The sequence below is a fragment of the Pseudorca crassidens genome, chromosome 11, assembly GCF_039906515.1.
Source record: "Pseudorca crassidens isolate mPseCra1 chromosome 11, mPseCra1.hap1, whole genome shotgun sequence".
NCBI lineage: Eukaryota > Metazoa > Chordata > Mammalia > Artiodactyla > Delphinidae > Pseudorca > Pseudorca crassidens.
In genome coordinates this window covers 73788412-73815490 of record NC_090306.1, presented here as the reverse complement: position 1 = coordinate 73815490, position 27079 = coordinate 73788412, and positions in this window count along the sequence as shown.

Below are 27079 nucleotides of genomic sequence, written 5' to 3'. Positions count from 1 at the left end.
AGAAAAAGCCTAGATTACCGTGAAGGGACTGTTCATAGAAATATGGACACTAAAGGCAATTCTGTTGAGGGCTTAGGAAAAAAAAAGAGGAGAGCCATAGAGAAAGCCCCTATAATTTTAGAGAATACATATATCATCCTGAAGAGAATACTGGTAGAAATATGAAAATTAAAGGCCATTTTGATGAGGTTTCAGATGGAAATGAGGAATAGGTTACTGAAAACTGGAGGAGAGCTGATCCTTGATATAAAGTGGCAGTGAACTTGGCTGAATTGTGTTCTAATATTGTATAGAAGGTATTAAAACCTACAAAAAAGGAGATTGGATATTTAGCTAAAACTATTTCTAAGCAATGTATTATAGGAGCAACTAGGTTTCTCCTTACAGTTTATAGAAAAGAGTGAGAAGAGAAAAATAAATTGAAGGAATTATTGGTCAAAAAGAACCAGAATATAAGATTTGATAATTTCTTAACTTATCCAAGTTATAAAAAATGAGAAAGTGTGTTACGAAGAGAATGTTAGAGGTGTGGCTGAGCAACCATTTGATAAGGAGATTTGTATGAGTATGAACTGGAAGTTTAATCAGCTATGTCAGCAGAAACCAGGAATAGAGATGGGATTATACCAGCAGAAAAACTGTTAGCTGGGAATAAAAGAAGAGAGAGAATGGGACAGAATGAAAGACGGTTGCTAACGTACTTTATCCTTCAGAAAAAGGAAAGAATGACCCCAAAGGTGATTCAGAGACTTTTAGGGCCGTCACTGCCACTACAGGCCCAGGAATCAAGGTTGCTTCAGTCTCAGTTTCAAAGACCAGGGCCCGTGAAGACAGTTTAAAAAGAGGGGCCACCCTGGAGAGCACTGAGAGATACTGCTGCTGCCCCTGTGGGCCTGAGGGCAGAGCATGGAACCAAAAGATTATTCTCCAGCCTTAATATCTAATGGATTGGAGGACCTCAAGATAGCAGAGGAGTAAGACGTGATCACCTTCCTCACCACAACTACATCAAGAATACATCTACATGTGGAACAACTCCTACAGAACACCTACTGAACACTGACAGAAGACCTCAGACTTCCCTAAAGGCAAGAAACTCTCCATGTACCTGGGGTCTTGGTGCTCCAGCCAGGTGTCAGGCCGGAGCCTCTGAGGTGGGAGAGCCGAGTTCAGGACATTGGACCACTAGACACCTCCTGGCCCTATATAATATCAATTGGTGAGAGCTCTCCCAGAGATCTCCATCTCAATGCTAAGACCCAGCTCCACTCAACGAACAGCAAACTCCAGCGCTGGACACCCCATGACAAACAACTAGCAAAACAGGAACACAACCAGACCCATTAGCAGAAAGGTTGCCTAAAATCATAATAAGTTCACAGACACCCCAAAACACACCACCAGATGCAGTCCTGCACACCAGAAAGACAAGACCCAGCCTCATCTACCAGAAAACAGGCACCAGTCCCCTGCACCAGGAAGCCTACACAACACACTGAACAACCTCACCCATTGGGGGAAGAACCCAAAAACAACGGGAACTGCGAACATGCAGCCTGCGAAAAGGACACCTCAAATGCAGTAAGTTAAGCAAAATGAAAAGACAGAGAAATATGCAGCTGATGAAGGAGCAAAGTAAAAAGTCACCAGACCAAACAAATGAAGAGGAAATAGGCAGTCTACCTGAAAAAGAATTCAGAGTAATGATGGTAAACATGATCCAAAATCTTGGAAATAGAATGGAGAAAATATAAGAAACGTTAAACAAGGACCTAGAAGAACTAAAGAGCAAACAAACAATGATGAACAACACAATAAATGAAATGTAAAATTCTCTAGAAGGAATCAATAACAGAATAACAGGCAGAAGAAGAGATAAGTGATCTGGAAGATAAAATATTGGAAATAACTACCACAGAGAAGAATAAAGAAAAAAGAATGAAAAGAATTGAGGACAGTCTCATTAAACGCACCAACATTCGAATTATAGGGGTCCCAGAAGAAGATGAGAAAAAGAAAGGGACTGAGAAAATATTTGAAGAGATTATAGTTGGAAACTTCCCTCATATGTGAAAGGAAATAGCCAGTCAAGTCCAAGAGACACAGAGAGTCCCATACAGGATAAATCCAAGGAGAGACACACCAAGACACATATTAATCAAACTATCAAAAATTAAATACAAAGAAAAAAAATTAAAAGCAGCAAGGGAAAACCAAAAAATAGTATACACGGGAATCCCCATAAGGTTAACAGCTGGTCTTTCAGCAGAAACTCTGCAAGCCAGAAGGGAGTGGCAGGACATATTTAAAGTGATGAAAGGAAAAAACCTACACCCAAGATTACTCTACCATCAATGATCTTATTCAGATTCCACAGAGAAATTAAAACCTTTACAGACAAGCAAAAGCTGAGAGAATTCAGCACCACCAAACGAGCTTCACAACAAATGCTAATGGAACTTCTCTAGGCAGGAAACACAAGAGAAGGAGAAGACCTACAATAACAAACCCAAAACAATTAAGAGAATGGCAATAGAAACATACATATCGATAATTACCTTAAATGGATTAAATGCTCCAAGCAAAAGACATAGATTGGCTGAATGGATAAAAAAACAAGACCATATATATGCTGTCTACAAGAGACCCACTCCAGACCTAGAGACACATACGGACTGAAAGTGAGGGGATGAAAAAAGATACTCCATGCAAATGGAAATAAAAAAAAAAAAAAAACTGGAGTATCAATTGTCATGTCAGACAAAATGCACTTTAAAATAAAGACTATTGCAAGAGACAAAGAAGGATACTACATAATGATAAAAGGATCAATCCAAGAAGAAGACATAAAAATTGTAAATATTTATGCTCTGAACAGAGGAGCACCTCAATACATAAGGCAGATGCTAACAGCCATAAAAGGGGAAATCCACAGTAACACAATAATAGTCAGGGACTTTAACACCCCACTTTCCCCAATGGCCCGATCAACCAAAATGAAATAAATAAGGAAACACAACCTTTAAACGATACATTAAACAAGATGGACTTAACTGATATTTATAGGACATTCCATCCAAAAACAACAGAATACACTTTCTTCTCAAGTGCTCATGGAACAGTCTCCAGGATAGATCATAGCTGGGGTCACAAATCAAGCCTTGGTAAATTTTAGAAAATTGAAATTGTATCAAATATCTTTTCCAACCACAAGGCTATGAGACTAGATATCAATTACAGGAAAAAAAAAAAAACTGTAAAAAATACAGACACATGGAGGCTAAACAATACACTACTAAATAACCAAGAGATCACTGGAAAAAATCAAAGGGGAAATCTAAATACCTAGAAAAAAATGACAATGAAAACACAATGACCCAAAACCTATGGGATGCAGCAAAAGCAGTTCTAAAGGGAAGTTTATAGCAATACAATCCTACCTTAAGAAACAAGAAACATCTCAAAAAAGCAATCTAACCTTACACCTAAAGCAATTAGAGAAAGAAGAACCAAAAAAAACCGGAAGTTAGCAGAAGGAAAGAATCATAAAAATCAGATCAGAAATAAAGTAAAAGACATGAAGGAAACAATAGCAAGATCAATAAAACTAAAAGCTGGTTCTTTGAGAAGATTAAATAATTAAACCATTAGCCAGAGTCATCAAGATCAAAAGGGAAAAGACTGAAATCAACAGAATTAGAAATGAAAAAGAACTAACAACTGACACTGCAGAAATACAAAGGATCATGAGAGACTACTACAAGCAACTCCATGCCAATAAAATGGACAACCTGGAAGAAATGGGCAAATTCTTAGAAATGCACAACCTTCTGAGACTGAACCAGGAAGAAATAGAAAATATGAATAGACAAATCACAAGCACTGAAATTGAAACTGTGATTAAAAATCTTCCAACAAACAAAAGCCCAGGACCAGATGGCTTCACAGGCGAATTCTATCAAACATTTAGAGAAGAGCTAACACCTATCCTTCTCAAACTCTTCCAAAATATAGCAGAGAGAGGAACACACCCAAACTCATTCTATGAGGCCACCATCACCCTGATACCAAAACCAGACAAAGATGTCACAAAGAAAGAAAACTACAGGCCAATATCACTGATGAATATAGATGCAAAAATACTAGCAAACAGAGTCCAACAGCACATTAAAAGGCTCATACACCACGATCAAGTGGGGTTTATCCCAGGAATGCAAGGATTCTTCAATATACGCAAATCAATCAATGTGATACACAATATTAACAAACTGAAGGATAAAAACCATATGATAATCTCAATAGATGCAGAAAAAGCTTTTGACAAAATTCAACATCCATTTATGATAAAAGTCCTCCAGAAAGTAGGCATAGAGGGAACTTACCTTAACATAATAAGAGCCATATATGACAAACCCACAGCCAACATCATTCTCAATGGTGAAAAAATGAAGCCATTTCCACTAAGATCAGGAAAAAGACAAGGTTGCCCACTCTCACCAGTATTATTCACCGTAGTTTTGGAAGTGTTAGCCACAGCAGTCAGAGAAGAAAAAAGAAATAAAAGGAATCCAAATCTGAAAAGAAAAAGTAAAACTGTCACTGTTTGCAGATGACATGATCCTATACATAGATAATCCTACAGATGCTCCCAGCAAAATACTAGAGCTAATCAATGAATTTGGTAAAGTAGCAGGATACAAAGTTAATGTACAGAAATCTCTTGCATTGCATTCCTATACACTAATGATGAAAAATGTGAAAGAGAAATTAAGGAAACATTCCCATTTACCATTGCAACAAAATGAATAAAATACCTAGGAAGAAACCTACCTAAGGAGACAAATGACCTGTATACAGAAAAATATAAGATACTATGAAAGAAATTAAAGATGATACAAACAGATGGAGAGATATACCATGTTCTTGGATTGGAAGAATCAACATTGTGAAAATGACTCTACTACCCAAAGCAATCTACACATTAAATGTAATCCCTATCAAACTACCAATGGCATTTTTCACAGAACTAAAACAGAAAATTTCATAATTTGTATGGAAACACAAAAGACCCCGAATATCCAAAGCAATCTTGAGAACGAAAAACGGAGCTGGAGGAATCAGGCTCCCTGCCTTCAGACTATACTACAAAGCTACAGTAATCAAGGTAGTATTGCACTGGCACAAAAACAGAAATATAGATCCATGGAACAGGATAGAAATCCCAGAGATAAACCCATGCACATATGGTCACATTATCTTTGATAAAGGAGGCAAGAATATACAATGGAGAAAAGACATCCTCTTCCATAAGTGTTGCTGGGATAACTGGATAGCTACATGTAAAAGAATGAAATTAGAACACTTCCTAACACCATACACAAAAATAAATGCAAAATGGATTAAAGACCTAAAGGTAAGGCCAGACACTATAAAATTCTTAGAGGAAAACATAGGCAGAACACTGTATGAGAAAAAAACACAGCAAGATCCTTTTTGACCCACCTCCTTGAGAAATGGAAACAGAAACAAAAATAAACAAATGGGACCTAATGAAACTTAAAAGATTTGCACAGCAAAGGAAACCATAAACAAGACGAAAAGACAACCCTCAGATTGGGAGAAAATATTTGAAAATGAAGCAGCTGACAAAGGATTAATCTCCAGAATATATAAGTAGCTCAATATCAAAAAAATAAACAACCCAATCCAAAAATGGGCAGAAGACCTAAATAGACATTTCTCCAAAGAAGATATACAGATTGTCAACAAACGCATGAAAGGATGCTCAACATCACTAATCCTTAGAGAAATGCAAATCAAAACTACAATGAGGTATCACCTCACACCCATCAGAATGGCCATCATCAAAAAATCTACAGGGCTTCCCTGGTGGCGCAGCGGTTGAGAGTCCGCCTGCTGATGCAGGGGACACGGGTTCATGCCCGGTCCAGGAAGATCCCATATGCCATGGCGTGGCTGGGCCCGTGAGCCATGGCCGCTGAGCCTGCGTGTCCAGAGCCTGTGCTCTGCAACAGGAGAGGCCACAACAGTGACAGGCCTGCGTACTGCCAAAAAATAAAATAAAATAAAATAAACCTACAATCAATGCTGGAGAGGGTGTGGGGAAAACGGAACCATCTTGCACTGTTGGTGGGAATGTAAGTTGATATAGACACTATTAGGAACAGGATGGACATTCCTTAAAAAGTAAAAAAGAGAACTATCATATGACCCAGCAATCCCACTACTGTGCATATACCCTGAGAAAACCATAATTCATAAAGAGTCATGTACCACAATGTTCACTGCAGCATTATTTACAAGAGCCAGGACATGGAAACAACCTAAGTGTCCAGCGACAGATGAATGGATAAAGAATATATGGCACGTATATACAAGGGAATTTTGCTCAGCCATTAAAAGAAATGAAATTTAGTCATTTGTAGTGAGGTGGATGGACCTTGAGTCTGTCATACAGAGTGATGTAAGTCAGAAAGAGAAAAAAAAATACCATATGCTAACACATAAACATGGAATTAAACAAAAAAATAGGTTCTGAAGAACCTAGGGACAGGACACAAATAAAGATGCAGATGTAGAGAATGGACTTGAGGACATGGGGAGGGGGAAGGGTAAGGTGGCACGAAGTGAGAGAGTGGCATTGCCACATATACACTGCCAAATGTAAAACAGATAGCTAGTGGGAAGCAGCCACATAGAACAGGGAGATCAGCTCAGTGCTTTGTGACCACCTAGAGGGGTGGGATAGGGAGGGTGGGAGGGAAACGCAAGAGGGAGCGGATATGGGGATATATGTACATGTATAGCTGATTCAGTTTGTTATACAGCAGAACTAACACAACATTTTAAAGCAAATGTACTCCAATAAAGATGATAAAAATCAAATGGATATTAATCAAATAAATCTTAATGGACTTTAATCCTAAAAGCAGTAAATGATCCATTGAAGGATTGAAATCTGATTAACTATATAGGTGAAGATTCCCTCTGCTATAAGAAGGGCATATAGATTTGAAGGGAAATGTTCTTTTCTGACTGTGCAATGTACTCAGTTCCCGGATTGCTAAGAAAACTGAACAGACTGTTTTCATGGAACAAAGGATTTTATTCAAGAAAAAAAAAATCAAATAGAATTTAACTTACTAGGTTTGGGACTTTCATGGGACCCCTTTCTTCCTTAAGTTTTATATATTCAAAGATTTGTCACCTGTGTCTCTAGTCTTCTTGTTAATGAATACAAATAGCACGTTCATGCCTAATGTCCATAAGACAGGGAGGGGCAAGCAGGCCCTATGCCTGGAAAATGGAGAAATGTAAATATTGGAGAAAGTCACTAATGACGCAGTAAATGGGTTTGGAAGGAAAGGAGATGAGATCTCGTGAGATCATCTATCATATTTCATTGGTCAACTCAATCAATCCATCATATTTGAATGAATGATTAATATTCATAATCTTACATATAAATAAAGTCTCTACAAGATTATATAATTGAAAAGATCACAAAGCAGTGGCAATTTATTAAGTACTGTCAAGTAACGTCTCAACTCCACTTGGCTCATTATCTGCTGCTCCCAACTCACTCCAAATAATTATAATCTCTTTACAGACTGGCAGGTAACCTCTAAACCACATTCATTACCATAATGGTGTATCCCCTGCACATTTTCAAAACATGCATTTATGTAACTTTGTGGCATAAACATTTAGTGGCTTACCAATATTTTAGGACTGAGACCAACACCCTGCATGGACTGCATTTTGCCTTCTAAACTTCACGTTGTATAACTTACTTTTCCCATTCCCCATTCTGCTTTTAGTTTCTTAAATATGTCATATTCTCATAACAAAGTATTTACATGTGAGGTTCATAGTCTCAACAGACTTTTTCTCCCTCTTTCTTTGCTCACTTTATTTCTTTCTCATCCTTCAGACTTTATGTCTAGGGCTGCTTTCAAAGGCATCTTATCTGAACCACTCCCCAGGCAAGTTTAGATTCCATTAGATATCTACATAGATTTATTTCCTTTCATTATGCTGTTATTTGATTAATACCTCTCTCACATGCTAGATAGTAAACTATGGGAAGAGGGATGTTTACTAATTATATATAGTCTATAGGATGCTGTTTAATGTATAATAGATACTCAATAATCTATTATTGAATTAATAACAGAGCCAGTAAAAGAAAGTATATTTCAGTGCTTATTATTATGCTCTGCCTGTTGTAGAATACTGCCTCAGAATAATAAAAATGAGAGTAAGTGGGAATTTAAAAAATAAAATATTTCATCAATTCCATATTAAATTTAGGAATAAAATATCACATTTTCATTATTTCACAGTCTTATTTTAATCTGTTATCGTATATCACTGCTATACAATCTATAAAAACAAGATCCCTTCCAAGTTACATAACAATGTTCATGTAGTAGCATGATTTCCAGGAGCATTCAAATACAATTTTTGGACAACAGCATCTTTATAGTACCTGAAGCATTTTTAACTATTAACTGATTGTTTTATATTTGTGATGTACTTGAAAAGAAATGCAATTGAAATTACCTTATTTTCTAGATAAAATCGTAGTACATTCATGAGATACACCATAGACTGTTCATAAATGGTTTTGTTGCCCAAAGTAGCTACCTTGGTGGGATAGAAAAATAGAAAGGTTGAGAGGAGTTTAAGTTGTACTACGCTTTTTGTCATTATTAACTATTCTGCATGCCACTCCCTTATTTATATTTCCAATGCCTCATTAGCATAGACATAATGAAGCTTTAGATTTGTTTTTGAATTTTATTTATTATTTTATACAGCAGGTTCTTACTAGTTATCCATTTTATACATATTAGTGTATACATGTCAATCCCAATCTCCCAATTCATCATACCACCCCACACCCACCACTTTCCCCCCTTGGTGTCCATACGTTTGTTCTCTACATCTGTGTCTCAATTTCTGCTCTGCAAACCGGTTCATCTGTACCATTTTTCTAGGTCCCACATATATGCGTTAATATATGATATTTGTTTTTCTCTTTCTGACTTATTTCACTCTGTAGGACTGTCTCTAGATCCATCCACATCTCTAAAAATGACCCAATGTCATTCCTTTTTATGGCTGAGTAATATGCCATTGTATACATGTACAACATCTTCTTTATCCATTCCTCTGTTAATGGACACTTAGGTTGCTTCCATGTCCTGGCTATTGTAAATAGTGCTGCAATGAACATCAGGGTACATGTATCTTTTTGAATTATGGTTTTCTCTGGGTATATGCCCAGGAGTGGGATTGCTAGGTCATACACTAGTTCTATTTTTACTTTTTTAAGGAACCTCCATACTGTTCTCCATTGTGTCTGTTTCAATTTGCATTCCCACAAACAGTGTAGGAGGGTTCCCTTTTCTTCACATCCTCTCCAGCATTTATTGTTTGTAGATTTTTTGATGATGGCCATTCTGACCAGTGTGAGGTGATACCTCATTGTAGTTTTGTTTTGCATTTCTCTAATAATTAGTGATATTGAGCAGCTTTTCATGTGCTTCTTGGCCATCTGTATGTTTCTTTGGAGAAATGTCTATTTAGGTCTTCTGCCCATTTCTGGATTGGGTTGTTTGTTTTTTTTAATATTGAGTTGCATGAGCTGTTTATATATTTTGAAGACTAATCCTTTGTTCGTTGATTCGTTTGCAAATATTTTCTCCCATTCTGAGGGTTGTCTTTTCATCTTGTTTGTAGTTTCCTTTGCTTTGGAAAAGGTTTTAAGTTTCATTAGGTCCCATTTCTTTATTTTTGTTTTTATTCCCTTTACTCTAGGAGGTGGGTCAGAAAAGATCTTGCTGTGATTTATGTCAAAGTGTGTCCTTCCTATGTTTTCCTCTAAGAGTTTTATAGTGTCCAGTCTTACATTTAGGTCTCCAATCCATTTTGAGTTTATTTTTGTGTATGGTGTTAGGGAGTGTTCTAATTTCATTCTTTTGCATGTAGCTGTCCAGTTTACCCAGCACCACTTATTGAAGAGACTGTCTTTTCTCCATTGTATATGCTTGCCTCCTTTGTCATAGATTAGTTTACCATAGGTTTGTGGGTTTGTCTCTGAGCTTTCTATCCTGTTACATTGATCTATATTTCTGTTCTTGTGCCAGTACCATACTGTCTTGATCACTGTAGCTTTGTAGTATAGTCTGAAGGCAGGGAGCCTGATTCCTCCTGCTCCGTTTGTTTTCCTCAAGACTGCTTTGGCTATTCAGTGTCTTTGGTGTCTCCATACAAATTCTATGATTTTTGTTCTGGTTCTGTAAAAAATTCCATTGGTAATTTGATACAGATTGCAGTGAATCTGTAGATTGCTTTGGGTAGTAAAATCATTTTCACAATATTGATTCTTCCAATCCAAGAACATCGTATATCTCTCAATCTATTTGTATCACTTTAATTTCTTTCAACAGTTGTCTTATAGTTTTCTGCATACAGGTTTTTGTCTCCTTAGGTAGGTTTATTCCTAGGTATTTTAGTCTTTTTGTTGCAGTGGTAAATGGGACTGTTTCCTTAATTTCTCTTTCAGAATTCTTATCATTAGTGTATAGGAATGCAAGATTTCTGTGCATTAATTTTGTATCCTGCAAATTTACCAGATTCATTGATTAGCTCTAGTAGTTTTCTGGTGACATCTTTAGGATTCTCTATGTAACGTATCATGTCATCTGCAGACAGTGACAGTTTTACTTCTTTTCCAATTTTGTACTCCTTTTATTTCTTTTTCTTTTCTGATTGCCATGGCTAGGACTTCCAAAACTATGTTGAATAATAGTGATGAGAATGGACATCCTTGTCTTGTTCCTGATCTTAGAGGAAATGCTTTCAGTTTTTCACCATTGAGAATGATGTTTGTTGTGGGTTTGCCACATATGGCCTTTATTATGTTGAAGTAGTTTCCCTCTATGCCCACTTTCTGGAGAGTTTTTTATCATAAATGGGTGTTGAATTTTCTCAAAAGGTTTTTCTGCATCTATGGAAATGATCATATGGTTTTTATTCAATTTTTTAATATGGTGTATCACATTGATTGATTTGTGTATATTGAAGAATCCTTGCATCCCTGGGATAAATCCCACTTGACCATGGTGTATGCTTCCTTTAATGTCTTGTTGGATTCTGTTTGCTAGTATTTTGTTGAGGTTTTTTGCATCTATATTCATCAGTTATATTGGTCTCTAATTTTCTTTTTTTGTAGTATCTGTGTCTGGTTTTGGTATGAGGGTGATGGTGGCCTCATAGAGTTAGTTTGGGAGTGTTTGTTCCTCTGCAGTTTTTGAGAAGAGTTTGAGAAGGATGGGTGTTAGCTCTTCTCTAAATGTTTGATAGAATTCACCTGTGAAGCCATCTGGTCCTGGGCTTTATTTGTTGGAAGATTTTTAATCACAGTTTCAATTTCAGTGCTTGTGATTGTTCTGTTCATATTTTCTATTTCTTTCTGGTTCAGTCTTGGAAGGTTGTGCATTTCTAAGAATTTGTCCATTTCTTCCAGGTTTTCCATTTTATTGGCATAGAGTTGCTTGTAGTTGTCTCTTAGGATGCTTTGTATTTCTGCGGTGTCTGTTGCAACTTGTCCTTTTTCATTTCTAATTTTATTGACTTGGGTCCTCTCCCTCTTTTTCTTGATGAGTCTCGCCACTGGTTTATCAATTTTGTTTTTCTTCTTAAAGAAACAGCTTTTAGTTTTACTGTCTTTGCTATTGTTTTCTTTCTTTCTATTTTATTTATTTCTGCTCTGATCTTTATGATTTCTTTCCATCTACTAACTTTGGGTTGTGTTTGTTCTTCTTTCTCTAGTTTCTTTAGGTGTAAGGTTAGATTGTTTACTTGAGATTTTCTTGTTTCTTGAGATAGGCTTTTATTGCTATAAACTTCCCTCTTAGAACTGCTTTTGCTGCATACTATAGGTTTTGGATCATCATGTTTTCATTGTCATTTGTCTCTACGTATATTTTGGTTTCCTCTTTGATTTCTTCAGTGATCTCTTGGTTATTTAGTAATGTATTGTTTAGCCTTGATGTGTTTGTGTTTTTTATGTTTTTTTCCCTGTAATTGATTTCTGATCTCATAGCGTTGTGGTCAGAAAAGATGCTTGATATGATTTCAATTTTCCTAAATTTACTGAGGCTTGATTTGTGACCCAAGATATGATCTATCCTGGAGAATGTTCCATGCACCCATGAGAAGAAAGTGTAATCTGCTGTTTTTAGATGGAATGTCCTATAAATATCAATTAAATCTATCTGGTCTGTTGTGTCATTTAAAGCTTGTGTTTCCTTATTAATTTTCTGCTTGGATGATCTGTCCATTGGTGTAAGGGAGGTGTTAAAGTGCCCCACTATTATTGTGTTACTGTTGATTTCCTCTTTTATAGCTGTTAGCAGTTGCCTTATGTATTGAGGTCCTCCTATGTTGGGTGCATATATATTTATAACTGTTATATCTTCTTGGAGTGATCCCTTGATCATTACGTAGTGTCCTTCCTTGTCTCTTGTAACATTCTTTAGTTTGAAGTCTATTTTATCTGATATGAGTATTGCTACTCCAGCTTTTCTGATTTCCATTTCCATGGAATATCTTTTTCCGTCCCCTCACTTTCAGTGTATATGTGTCCCTAGGTCTAAAGTGGTTCTCTTGTAGACAGCATATAGATGGGTCTTGTTTTTGTATCCATTCAGCAAGCGTGTGTCTTTTGGTTGGAGCATTTACTCCATTCACTTTTAAGGTAATTATCATTATGTATATTCCTATGACCATTTTCTTAATTGTTATGGATTTGTTTTTGTAGGTCCTTTTCTTGTGTTTCCCACTTAGAGAAGTGCCTTTAGCATTTGTTGTAGAGCTGGTTTGGTGGTGCTGAATTCTCTTAGCTTTTGCTTGTCTGTAAAGCTTTTGATTTTTCCATTGAATCTGAATGATATCCTTGCTGCGTAGAGTAATCTTGATTGTAGGTTCTTCCATTTCATCACTTTAAATATGCCATGCCACTCCCTTCTGGCTTGTAGAACTTCTGCTGAGAAAGCAGCTGTTAACCTTATGGGAGTTCCCTTGTATGTTATTTGTCATTTTTCCATTGTTGCTTTCCATAATTTTTCTTTGTCTTTAATTTTGCCAATTTGATTACTGTGTCTCAGTGTGTTTCTCCTTGTGTTCATCCTGCCTGGGGCTCTCTCCGCTTCCTGCACTTGGGTGGTATTTGCTTTCCCATGTTAGGAAATTTTCGACTATAATCTCTTCAAATATTTTCTCAGGTCCTTTCTCTCTCTCTTTTCCTTCTGGGACCCCTATAATGCGAATGTTGTTGCGTTTAATGTTGTTCCAGAGGTCTCTTAGGCTGTCTTCATTTCTTTTCATTCTTTTTTCTTTATTCTGTTCCATAGTAGTGAATTCCACCATTTTGTGTTTCAGGTCACTTATCCGTTCTTTTGCCTCAGTTATTCTGATATTGATTCCTTCTAGTGTATTTTTTATTTCAGTTATTTTATTGTTCATCTCCGTTTTTTTGTTCTTTAATTCTTCTAGGTGTTTGTCGTTTAATTCTTCTAGGTCTTTTTTAAGCATTTCTTGCACCTTTTCAATCTTTGCCTCCATTCTTTTTCTGAGGTCCTAGATCATATTCACTGTCAGTATTCTGAATTCTTTTTCTGGAAGGTTGCCTATCTCCACTTCATTTAGTTGTTTTTCTGGGGTTTTATCTTGTTCCTTCATCTGGTACATAGCCCTCTGCCTTTTCATCTTGTTTGTCGTTCTGTGAATATGGTTTTTGTTCCACAGGCTGCAGGATTGTAGTTCTTCTTGCTTTTGCTGTCTGCCCTCTCAGTATATTCTTAATATGTTATGCATGTAGGCAGTGTTGTTCCTCAGTACAAGTACTGCTGTTAGTAGTCATTGCAGGAAACTGCTTTAATCCTTAGGGATCTGATAGTGTTGGAGGCTCTCCTGCCGGGGGGGGGGGGGGGGGGGTGGCTGTGGCTCACCATGAGGACAAGGACACTGGCAGCAGAAGTTCTGGGATGTGGCGTGAGCCCTCCCAGAGTCCACCATTAGCCCCACAAAAGAGATTTAGGTTTTTTTTGATGTCTAGGAAACCCTGCAGGACAAAGTAGAGTAATACTGGGTTTAAAACACAAACTTTTTTTTCAAAAGGCCACAACATTACAACACCATTTACTTGTTTTGTATTGAAACAAAGATTGTTTTGATATAAACTGAATTGTGTGTGAAAAATATATATAGTGTCTACTGCTATGAAAAGAGATGTGTAATTTTCAAATGTAGTAACAAACTATGTCACCTTTTTGAAAAATGGGTCATTTCTATAATGAGTTTATGTCAACAAAAAGTGCCAGATGGGTAAGTCTAAGGAGTGAAATACTGTTTGTCCACCTATTTGCATCCTATTTTTGATCTTTAAAAACAGACTGAAGTGACATGTGCGTGGTATGATCCTGTGGCTCTGCTATCTCTGACACCTTTCCTCATACGTACTTCTCAATAAGAAGGATATCAGAAAAAAAAATTTCTATTCATTGTAAGCAGCATCAGTACCTCTGTAAATGCTATGGGAAAGAAAAGTTAAAAAATAAAATCTCTGGACTTCTCACACAAAGCCCTTATTTCCTAGACATTCACATTTTCTTCTGCTTTGCCTAGAGATAACAGATGGCTAGATGGTGATATGGGATGCTAATTAGGCTGCTGTGTTTTTCAGCTAACCTTAGGTAGACACAGTCCTTTGAGGGCTGATTACCACCATGCCATTTAAAAATGCTAGCAGCTAACCATTAAACACCCTTTCATAATGAACTTTTTATAAACAATAAAACCATGATTAACTCTAGTATAAAAAAAAAAACCCTATATCAGCAAGACAGTAATGAAATGCACTGTGGCATTATAAGAGTGATTTCAAGTTTTAACTGAGCTCCAGAACTAGTAGGTACAAAAAATAAAAACTAGTATGTAGCATTTTTATATGATTCATTGAACTCTCTATAATGTGGTGACACAAACGGAACTCCAGTGGCAGTAGACAGATTCTCCAGGGGCAAAGTTAAGAGATGGGAACATTGAGTCTAACTCAGTCATCTTGAATAAAACATTGAAAGCTGGAGGGAAAGAACATGCACATTGTCTTTGGTAGGATGTGTTAGGAAAGAACTAGGATTACATTCATGAATAGGTAGTGATATTCTATACAAAGGAACATCTATATCCAATTAGAGTATGCAAGTTTTTAATATACCACCAGAATTGTAAATGATATTTACATCAGTATTTTTATAGCATCTTATATTTATTAATTGATAAAAATGTTCATGTTATACATGGAAAACATACTTATTTCAAAAATTGCTACATGTTGAAATGTAATGTCTTTTCCAGAGCCCAAAACAATATTTTTTAATAAACATGAAAAAAATTTTTTGAGAGTTGAGATGAGATTATTTAAAATTTAAGCGTGAACTCAGATCTGAAATAACATTTACATATGCAGAGTTGTTGCAAATCTGACACTGAATGTTAGCCTAATATCTGAATCACTGCTGATTTAGTAGTAGTATTAAATGACCTTAAGTCTGCCATACAATGTAATTGTCTGCCCGGAAGAAAGAGCAGAGTAAGGAAGTTAAAAGAAAACTTTCTGGAATTAAAATCCCTGGTTCAAATTCTGTTCCTACCATTTGTTATCCTTGTGAAATTGCTCAGATTCCGTAATCCAATTTAACTTCACTGTCCTCGAGGGACTTAACTCTATATGGCTTATGTGAAAACTAAATAAGACAATTCACATTAAATATTTAACTCTCAGCCTAGAACATGGTAAATAGTCTATAGATGATGCTAAGTATTATTATTATCATCATTGCCTTTGGAGGGATGTGAGAGGTAAAATTATGTGTAAGTGTAATATGTATTCTAATAGTAAATGCAGATTAGAAAAATAATGTTTTCTTGGAATTTTATAAAAATTCCTTCTATGATTGATGTATTTTGGTATGTGTTTGGTGGTGGTGTTCAATAAGAATTAAAAAGAATTAGAAAAATTTAAATATACATTAACTGGATTTGGATTAGGAAAAACCTTTCTTTCTTCCCACGGTACTAAGAAAACAGGCCACTTTTCAGTAGACTTGCATTGGACATATTGAGCTATGTTTCCAATATATGGAAAATTTCAATGGTCGGATGTGTTTTAATTTATATTTCCTATCTGTGTTAATATGCTCTCTTTCTAAGACTTGTGTTGCTATATCAAACACAATTTGACCAATATCCACTGAAGGCCAAACCTATGGGATTTAACAGAGTTGGTAAATAGCTTATCTTTTTATAACTTTGGAATAAATTCATTGAAATCAGGAAATTAGGGATTCAGTTCTACATTAGCACCAGTATTTTATCTGTGGAGTCTAAAGGAGAATTTGCCTTCCAGTGTATCTTTTTTTATATATTGATATATAAATTGTATACATGTAAGTATACATATATATTAAATATGTTAATGTGTTTCCTATTTTAAATTAAATTAGTGTATGCTAACACAGAATTTCATTGTTTCAAGTGAAATTTCACATGTTATCTCATTTTATTTTCCATAGGATTATTACCCGTGTTCCAAGATGATTTATTTGAGAAATTCTACCCCATTTTAGAGATTAGATTTCTCTGAGAGGTACAGCTTCATTTTTAAGATAATTATAGCTCAAAGGAGCTAAATGACTTTTCCAAAGAAACAGTAAATTAGGGGCAAACCCACAATTACAGTCCAAATGTTTTTAGTTCCATACTATTCTTATATTGTGTAATAATATTCATGAAATACCTCAAAGCTTGAGAAAATTGCTCACCTTCTCTTTATATGTCACTTGTTTACTCTATGCGTCATCCACTCTTCTTGATATTTTTCAGTTATTTTGAAATTTTGATCAATACAAAACTCACAAGAAATTTACTAATTTACTTCTTTAAAAAAAAAGAGAAAAATTTAAAAATAGGCTCAGACTGATATTCAGTCCAGTCCAGGATTCTGAGTTTGACAGTAATACCAAGAAGCAACTGAAGAGTATGGTGTTTTTTATGAAAATGTTCAAAGATCTTTAACTTCAACTTTTCTATGAAATTAGCATAATATGAATGTATCTTTTCTCTGTTTCTTTGTGTTGTGACTATATTTATAATAAGCATGTAAGAAATGCTTATAAATAAATGACTACTTACTTTGGCTTCCAGTCACCATTTAAAAAATTCACCCTGCCAGTTAGTTAGGTCCTGAGGTTTGGTGAACTTGACAATTAGTAAGACTCAATCTCTGACTTTAAGGGACTTAAATCTAGTGCAATTGAGGAGATTTAGACATATTTTTGTGATGCAATGATTTAGGAATATTAATGACGAGTGTAGTAAATTTGTCAGCAGGCACACTAATAAGTAGACTGCTATACCAGCTAAGATAAGATATCAGGATTCAAACTCTAGTTGTGGTAGTGCAATGGAAAAAGAAGGATCATATTAAGGGTCATTTTACATAACTTTTAATCCATCTCATGAATGTTTAGTTAAGCCTTGTTTGTTTCTTGTTTGTCTGTTCCCTGAGGGGAACATGTATTCTAGCATTTCCCCCTACATTACCAAAAAATAACCTTTAGACATGAAGGCAAAAAAAAAATTGGCTGATTTCCAGTTGTTTTACCTTTAATTTTTAATTTTGATATTTCCAGACTTACATTAAAATTACAATAATAGTATAGAGAACTCATATTTTCCAAATACTTTCCAAATTTACCCTTTGTCACATTTATTTTATCATTTTACTCCTTACATACACACAGATACATACGTGTACAGACACACATATACATACGTACAGACACACAAACTTTTTTTTTTGAGAACTTTTTGAGAATGAATTGTAGATATGTTGTCTCTTTCCCCGTAAATACTTCTCTGTGTGTTTCCTTAAAACTAGGACAGTATCAGCACAGGGAACTCTACTCAATATTCTGTAATGGCCTATATGGGAAAATAATCTAGAAAAGGAAGCCACTAGGCTTCCCTGGTGGCGCAGTGTTAAGAATCTGTCTGCCAATGCAGGAGACATGGGTTTGAGCCCTAGTCCGGGAAGATTCCCACATGCCACGGAGCAGCTAAGCCTGTGAGCCACAACTACTGAAGCCCGTGCACCCAGATCCTGTGCTCCACAACAAGAGAAGCCACCGCAATGAGAAGCCCGCCCACAGCAACGAAGAGTAGCCCCCGCTCACCACAACCAGAGAAAAGCCCGTATGCAGCAACAAAGACCCAACGCAGCCAAAAAAAAAAAATATATATATATATATATATATATATATATATATATGGATGTGTATAACCGATTCAATTGGCTGTACACCAGAAACTAACACAACATTGTAAATCAACTATACTTCAATAAAAATTTAAAAAACAAACAAACTAGGACAGTATCCTACCTAACCACCATACAATTATCAAATTTTCTCATTTGTTTCAATGTTTCCAATCTAGTCTTCAGCCACTCAATAGTCATTCTCAGGATAAGTTCTGTTTTTCCTCATCTTTTCTGTGCTTATCCATTTATTTATTATTTCATAAGTTTGGATTTCTATGTATAAACTTCTACCTAACTTCCAATGAATGATTCCTGGCCCTAAATAGGACCATGACCACTCCTAACACATTCCACAGAAAAATCTACCCTGACAAGTAGAGACTCTGAGCTCTCCATCGAAGACTGTGAAATGGAACCCATAGTCATCTGACCAGAAATGATGCTTCAGCCTCTGTGGGTTTCACCTGCCTTAGGGAGGAACGCTTTTCCCACAATAGTGTCCTTGAAGAGGAACTATGCTAAACCCTGTGCCCTTGAGCCTAATAAAGGGAAATAAGGAAGGTGATTTACTCAGTGAAAGTCCAACTGCTGCCATAGGAAAAAGTTTTTTGTGGAAGATAGTATGGTAAAGATATGCTATTTTTGTTCTCTCTATCATTCCACACACTCCCAACCCTGAGAATTATTTTCATAATAAAACCAAAAGAAAATATTGCAAATGCAAACAGTAATGGTCTCTTAAAGAAAGCTCCTTTAAAAATGCAAATACAAAATATAACTATTTATATATCTATACAGCACATATTCTCAATAATCTGTAACATGAATAATTATACTTTAAACATGCATCTTATATAAATGTATTCTTCAATAGCAGAATATATCTTTCTCTATTTAAACATGATGTAACTATTCACATATTTATACAGGATATATTCTAAACACTGTGTAGCTTGAATAATTATACATTAAGCATGTACTTTACATAAATGTTTTCCACTGGTAAAACACCATACCTATATAAAAATGAGTGTAATGCCCTTTCTCATACAGTTATACATGAGTTTTTAGTTGTTTTTAAGGTAGGGAGAGAGTACCTGTGGAACTGGTTATAGTCAGAAATCAGTTCATGTATTATGTCTATTGTGCTTAGTGTCTAAGTCTATTAATTTGATTCTAATGTCTGACTTGTTGGAATATCTTAGAAACTAGTCTTCTCACTCCCAATTTGTATGCCGTTAATTGATAGCTACATTTCATTGCAAGAAATAAAATAATGGTCTCGAGTGTGATGCTGCTTTTAGATGTTCCTACTATTTGAGTTCACAAAACTTTAATTCACCAATTTATGACTAGGATGTATAATAAAGTTGATAGGGAAAAACACCTCTTTTCTTACCTATTTTCTACATAGAGAAATGAAGTATTTCATATCATTTTACTTTAAAAATAACTCATGTATATGGTGTTGAAAGTGCCCAGTATCTTGACTGTGGTGGTGGATACAAGAAACTACACATGTGATAAAATTTCATAGAACATAAAAACACACAGAGACACACAGCAAAATGATTACAAGTAAAACAGAGTACATCTGAATAGATCAGAGTATTGTATCAATATCAATATCTTGGTTGTGATATTACAGTAAAGGATTGCAAAATGTTACCATTCGGGGAAACTGAGCAAAATGTATAACGAATCTCCTTGTACTATTTCTTGAAACTTCATGAAAATCTAAAATTATTGCAACAAAATTTTTAATTAAAAAAAAAAACTTTGTGTTACTCTTAAACAACTTTGTTCCTGTTGAATATAACTAAGAAAACTTTTTGACATCACGTACATATTTATTTTGTGTCATTTTGAAGTTCATCTCAAGAAATTTTAAATTTATTTAGTTTGCCGTGACACTCTAGGCAAATTAATATCATAAAATATTTATATTCAATATCTGATTATTTAAAATATGACATGACTATTATTTATTATATTTTGGAAGAAAAGTAAAAATGTTCATTTGCCTTTAGTATTGAAGGAATATATTGTATTGCTAATAGGGCTTGTTTTGGGGGGAGAAAGATAGACATTTTCTTTCATGTGTTTTAGTCTCATTTCTCTAGCTTTTTTTCCCTTTGTTTACTTCCCAACTTCTATACCTACATTCCAATCCATTCTCCACAGCACATATAGAGCAGTCTTTTTTTTAAAATGCAAACTCTTCCACTCCTACTCTGTGCCAAATTTATCAGCAAGTCTTGTGGCAAGAAGCACATTTGCCATGAAGCTAAGGAAGTTTAAGCTTCAGGGTGCCTGAAATGCACGGATTTCTCCCAAGGCCTCATGCTTATTTTTATGTTTTTAATTTTCTGTTCTTATAGAGGGCAAAATATGATTATACTTCAAGTCTCATGAAGCCGGGAGTCAATGTTTTCTGTCATTTTAATTTCTAGGCTCTTTCTCCCATCTTTTTATTTCTCTGTATTGCTAGTGGTACCCTTCCAACCCCTCATTTTCCTTTTGCCTGGATTATATTAATAGCCAAATTATTTTGTCTTCCTGTGCCAAATAGGCCAAACCTCCCTCACATTTTCTAGTTCTAAACCCGTATTCCCCTTCCTTAAAATTGGAGAAGCCCCTTCCTCCCTAAAGGTAATGACTTGGATCTTTCCACTTTCTTCTCTCAATCAATTTACTCATTTATCATCCATGTGCTCAAATTTTCCTTCCATTTTAAATTTTTATATGCGTATTTCAACTTATTCTAGTTTGTTTCTTCTCAAACACTGTAGCAGCAACACAACTATGAAGGACAAACAAAAAGTCCTTGGAATTCCCGTCCTTCCTTCAAGAAGAACCCAGCTACTGTTCATGTTACAGACGTTTCCAAGCTAAGCTATGAACAATTTATATTTCTCAGTTCTCACGTCTCCCATTAATTCTTTGAAATTCACTCCCTAGACTATTAATAATCTTTATGCTAAATGCAATGGCTTTTCATCAATCCTAGTTTACATTTGCCCTGTGTCATGTGTCATGACTGATTTCTCCCTCAAACACTCTTCCCGTGGCTTCTGTGACTCAACAGAATCCTGGTTTCCTCTTACAGCCTGAGTGTTCCTTTGGGTTCCTATTTCATTTTTCATCACTGAAATGTTCCCATACCATGCATATTTTTCTAACAGACTTTATTTTTAGAGCAGTTTTAGGTTTACAGCAATACTGAGAGGAAAATAAGGAGATTTTTTCATATACTTTCTCTCCCTACATGGCCATAGCCTCTCCTATCATCAACATCCTTCACCAGAATGCCACGTTTGTTACAACCAATGAACCTACATGGTCACATTATTATTATACAATGTCCATAGATTACAGTAGAAATCACTCTTGATCTTGTATATTCTATGAGTTTGGCCATATTTGTAATGACGTGTATCCACCATCATAGAATTATACCTAATGTTTTCACTGAGCTAAAAATTCTCTGTGCTCTGCCTGCTCATCCCTCTCTCCTCCCTTACCTCTAACAATCACTGATCTTTTTACTGTCTTCATAGTTTTGTCTTTTGCAGAATCTCATATAGTTGGAATCATACAGTATGTAGCATTTTCAGATCAGTTTCTTTCATTTAGCAATGTGGATTTAGGGATTCTCCATGTCTTTTTATGGCTTGACAACTCATTTCTTTTTAGTGTTGCAAAATATTCTGTTGTCTAGATCTATCACAAATTATCCATTCATCTGCTGAAGAACACCTTAGTTGCTTTCAAGTTTTGGAAATTATGAGCAAAGTTGCTATAAACATTTGTGTGCAGGTTTCTGTGTGGACATGTTTTCAAATCCTTTGAGTAAATACCAAGGAGCATGATTGCTGGATCATATGGTAAGAGTATGTTTAATTTTGTGAGAAACTACCAAACTGTCTTTCAATGTTGCTATACCATTTTACATTCTTACCAGTAAATGAATGAGAGTTCCTGTTGCTCCTCATCCTTGTCAGCATTTGGTGTTGCCGGTGTTCTGGATTTTAGCCATTCTAATAGGTGTGTAGTTATATCTCAGTGTTTTAATATGTATTTCTCTGATGACATATGATGTGGATCTTTTTATTTGCCATCTTCTTTGATAAAGAGTGTGTTAAGGTCTTTGGTCCATTTTTTAATGCAGTTGTTTGTGCTCCTACTGTTGAGTTTTAAGCGTTCTTTGTATAGTTTAGAAAACAGTACCTTATCAGATATGTCTTTTGCAAATATTTTCTCCTCTTTGTGGCTTGTCTTCTCATTCTCTTGATATCATCTTTTGCAGGACATAAGTTTTTAATTTGAGTGAAGTCCAACTTACTAATCTTTCTTTCATGGAAGGTGGCTTTTGTGTTGTATCTAAAAAGTAATTGCCAAACTCAAAGTCATCTAGGTTTTCTCCTATGTTATCTTCTAGAAGTTTTATAGTTTTGCATTTTACATTCAGGTCAGTGATACTTTGGGGATTTGTTTATTGAAGAGTATAAGGTTTGTGTCTAGCTTCTTTCTGTGTGTGTGTGTGTGTGTGTGTGTGTGTGTGTGTGCCCAATTGTTCCAGTACAATTTGTTGAAAAAACTATCTTTGCTCCCTTGTATTGTTTTTACTCCTTTGTCAAAGATCAGCTGACCATATTTGTGTTGGTATATTTCTGGGCTCTGTATTTTGTCCCACTGATCTATTTTTTCACCAGTACCACACTGTCTTGATTAGCTTACTCTGCACAAACTACTTAACACAGCATTCACCCTTATGATATCAAAAACACCCATATGCTTATTTATTTATTCAGCTAGTGTACATTGAACACCTACTTTGTGAGAAGTATTGTGTTTGGTAATGGGAATACAATTTGAAAAAAAAGTGATGTGTTCATTAATCCCAATCAAATAAGTATATGAGTAAATTGCCAAATACAATCTGTGATCATTGTTATGTAGGAAAAGTGCACTAGACTCAGTGAATATATCAAAGTTAGAATTGATATGGGAAGGGTTTTTTGGGGGGACATATATTTGAGATAAGCTCACAAGCAACAGCAGGAATTAACTTATTAAAAGGAAGATAGAATATTGTAGGCAGTGATGACAGCAGAATAAAAGTCCTGAAGCAGTATATAGGGCTCTTAAAATTTTGGCCGTCTATCATAAATTGCAGACTGTTTTGTAATAGCCCTTTAATTTACTTATGGAGGATTATCTCCCCTCCTCTGTAAGGTGTTAGCAGTGTTGTTGAACAAGTTTTCCTTCTTCCCCTTGCTAGGGAATGTATATGTACTCCAAGTTAGGCCAGTCACATGTTCTCTTCTGGAAACATGAATTTTGAACAGATTTTTTTAAAATATGAAAATAAAATTGGAGCTCATTCATTCTTGTATGGACACTGATATGAAACTGTTGAATTGATTATACTGTGTAGATTCCAGAGAATCACTTTTTTTCTGTTTTATTTTGCACCTGTTTCCCTGGCCTTCTTGTCAGTTCTGTGAGCTCTCCCATATAGTTTGTGATAATTTATTTTTCTGCTGAAGGTAGCTCAATTCAGTTTCAGTTCTTTACATTGAAAAGTCCCTAGTGATATATATATATAGAGGAACATGTAATTTTTGAATGAAAAATTGGTCATTTTGGGTGAAATGAAAGAAAGAAGGAGTGAAACAAGATAAAATTAGGGCATAGGCAAGTATAGGTAATACCCAGTTTTAGACCAGTTTAAGGATTAAGTCTTTATCCTAAGATCACAGGGTTGCCATTATTATAAAATGTGTAAGCAGAAGAGCTACATGATCAGGTTCATATTTTAAAAACATAGCTCTAGATTCAGTTAGGAAAATACAATGTGAAGAGAAAGAGTAAAGATAAGACCATTTAGGAAACTATCACATTATAATAAAATAAAAGTTGAGAAGGAGAAAGCAGATGGATTTCATAAGTATTTAGATAATAAAGCTGTCAGATCAGTCTCTCATGGTAGCAGAAAGGAGAGGTGAGTATGTAGGAGGAAACCCCTAAATGTCAGAGATGGCTTTCAGGAAAGAGTGCATTAAAAGTCTCCGGCTTATAGAACTGGATGTTTAGAAATGCCATTTGTAATGAAACAGGGAATAATGGATGATAATTAGATTTAGCTAAAAGAATATTTTGGGTTAGGCATTGAATTTACTAAATTATTAGTGATTTTGAGACATAAAAGAAGTCCAGAAGGCATTAACAATTTGTACCTGAGGCCTGGGAAATAGTTTTGGGGGTCATCTCCAGCCTACACTTTTCTGAGTCCCAGATGCATGTAGCCAACTTCTTATTTGGCATCTCTAATTGGAGGCCTACAATGCACCTCAAACACTATTTGTTAAAAAAAATGAACTGTGTTTGCCACCCCTCAAAAATCACACTCTGTTCCTCTTTCATTGTTGCTCATCAAAGTGAAATTTATTACTATTCACTTAGTTGCCAAACCTAGTAACCTAGGGATTATAATTGTTTGTTCTTTCTTCTACAGTTCCATTTCAAAAACAATCAACAAGATCTCTCTACACTGAAAATTGCTGTCAAATTAAGTTTGATTTTTATATCCTTCTGTCATACCATAATTCTTTGCATTTATTATGCAATTGTGAACATTAAACTTTGCATTTTATCTAGAAGTTGAATATGTTCCAAAGAGTGATATGTGTACTCCTTTTAATGTCAGTCATTATTTTCTCCGGTTTTACTATTGTTATGAGGTTGCTATATTTAAATTTAATGAAGCATTTTTTCTCAATCAGGAAGACCATTGAGATGATACAATTCTATTAGTCTGTGGTGTGAAATCAGAGCAATAAACTTTATTTGGTGTGAGATGAGAAATGATTGAATATGCTTTCTATTCATTAAGTTTCTTTTATTCTTCCTCTCTGATATTTATAAGTGAAGTAAATAATAAAAGGTGTAAGATTTTTTTTTTTTCCTAATCTTCTCTGTGAACTTCTGATAAAGTGTTCAAGACAAAAGTTCCTGGACAAGGACAATCTGTTCTCTTTTATGATTCCTAGGATTCAACAATATAATACAGAATTCACTTCTGACAACCCATAGTAAGGTCAGTCTTCATCACAATAAGTCTACTCCTCCTAAATATGTACGTTTCTTTAAAGAATAAGGTAAGGGACAAAATGAAACAAATTACCATATGTTGCTTAATAAAGCCTAGGTTTTGAAATAGTTATTTCAAATGCCAACATGGGAAATTCAGAAATTTTGGAACCAAATAAGTAAAAACTAGTGCATGATTTGAAATATATAAAATCCAGATGATATGTCTTCTACTGTTTCTGAATTAACTAGAATAATAAAAAACAAACAAAAATCTTAATTTTTATGCAACTGTTTCTCGTTTTTCTCTAAGCAAACAAGCAAAAGGTATTTAGTTCAGTGGATGAATAACATTTTGAAAATTATTCATTCACTGAACTAAATATTTTTAGTTCAATAGCCTTGCATATTGCACCTTTTAGAGTGTCTTTCACATGCTAAATATTTCTTAGATTTGATCCATGAACCACTGCACTTACTTAAAAAGAAATAAAATCAGACTTCTGATCCCTGCCCAAAACATATTATAACAGAACTTATAGGTACAGAGCCTAAGAATGCATTTAAATAGCGCTGTTTAGTGATGCTAGTAGTCTTTAAGTTTTAGAACTAGTGCTGAGAAGACTAACAAAAAGTTATTTTTTGGTCATTCTGAGAGTAATACATAGAGTAATCAACAAGCAAGAAAAGGAGTTATCAAGCTTACATTACTAAGAAGTAAAACTGATAATGATAAAAGCAATATTTTGGACTTGAAATCTAGTGGCCTTCCAAATGAATGCAAATTTCATGGTGAACATAATTTTTCCAAAGAGAGAAGGAAAACCTAATAGAACATATGTCGGTGTTAAATTTTACGTTTTTTGCCCAGTTTTTTCTTTTGCCTTTCCAACATATAATGTAATTTTCATAGCCATAATATAGACGTTTTAAAAGTATTGATTATTATACAATATTCTATATTAATTTCAATCTTCATTATTCATTTGTATGTGCAAATAGAGTACATTTAAATAAATAAATTTAGAAAGATAGGTCCCGCTTTTGTCATAGTGTAGTGAATTGATTTTGACCAACCAAATATTTTAAGAGACTAGATTATATATAATGCAGCATTTTTGCATCCTCACATATAAATTAATCCTCTAATATATATTTTATCGTTAAGATTAAAATTTAAATTAAGAAATAGATATTAAGAAGAAAATCTGGTCAGCCTATTTGCTTCATTCTGGGAAAAGAAGTAGCTAATTACCTTTCTATGAAATGTACTGAAGTAGTTAGTGATTTCACCCTTTTTTTTGGTAATTAAGCTACTTTAAGAAAACGAGCTATAAAGTGTTTCTTGTTAGTGCATGCCTGTCACTCATATTCTAAGGTTCAGCAAATGGTGACCAGGGGGCTAAATCCAGCATGCTGCCTGTTTTTTTTTTCTGTAAGTCAGGTTTTATTGGATAGCAGACACAACCATTTGTGTATGTATGTTTATGGCTAGTTTCATGATTCAACTCCAGAACTGAGTAGTTGTCACAGAGACAGTATGGCCAACAAACCCTAAAATATTTACCA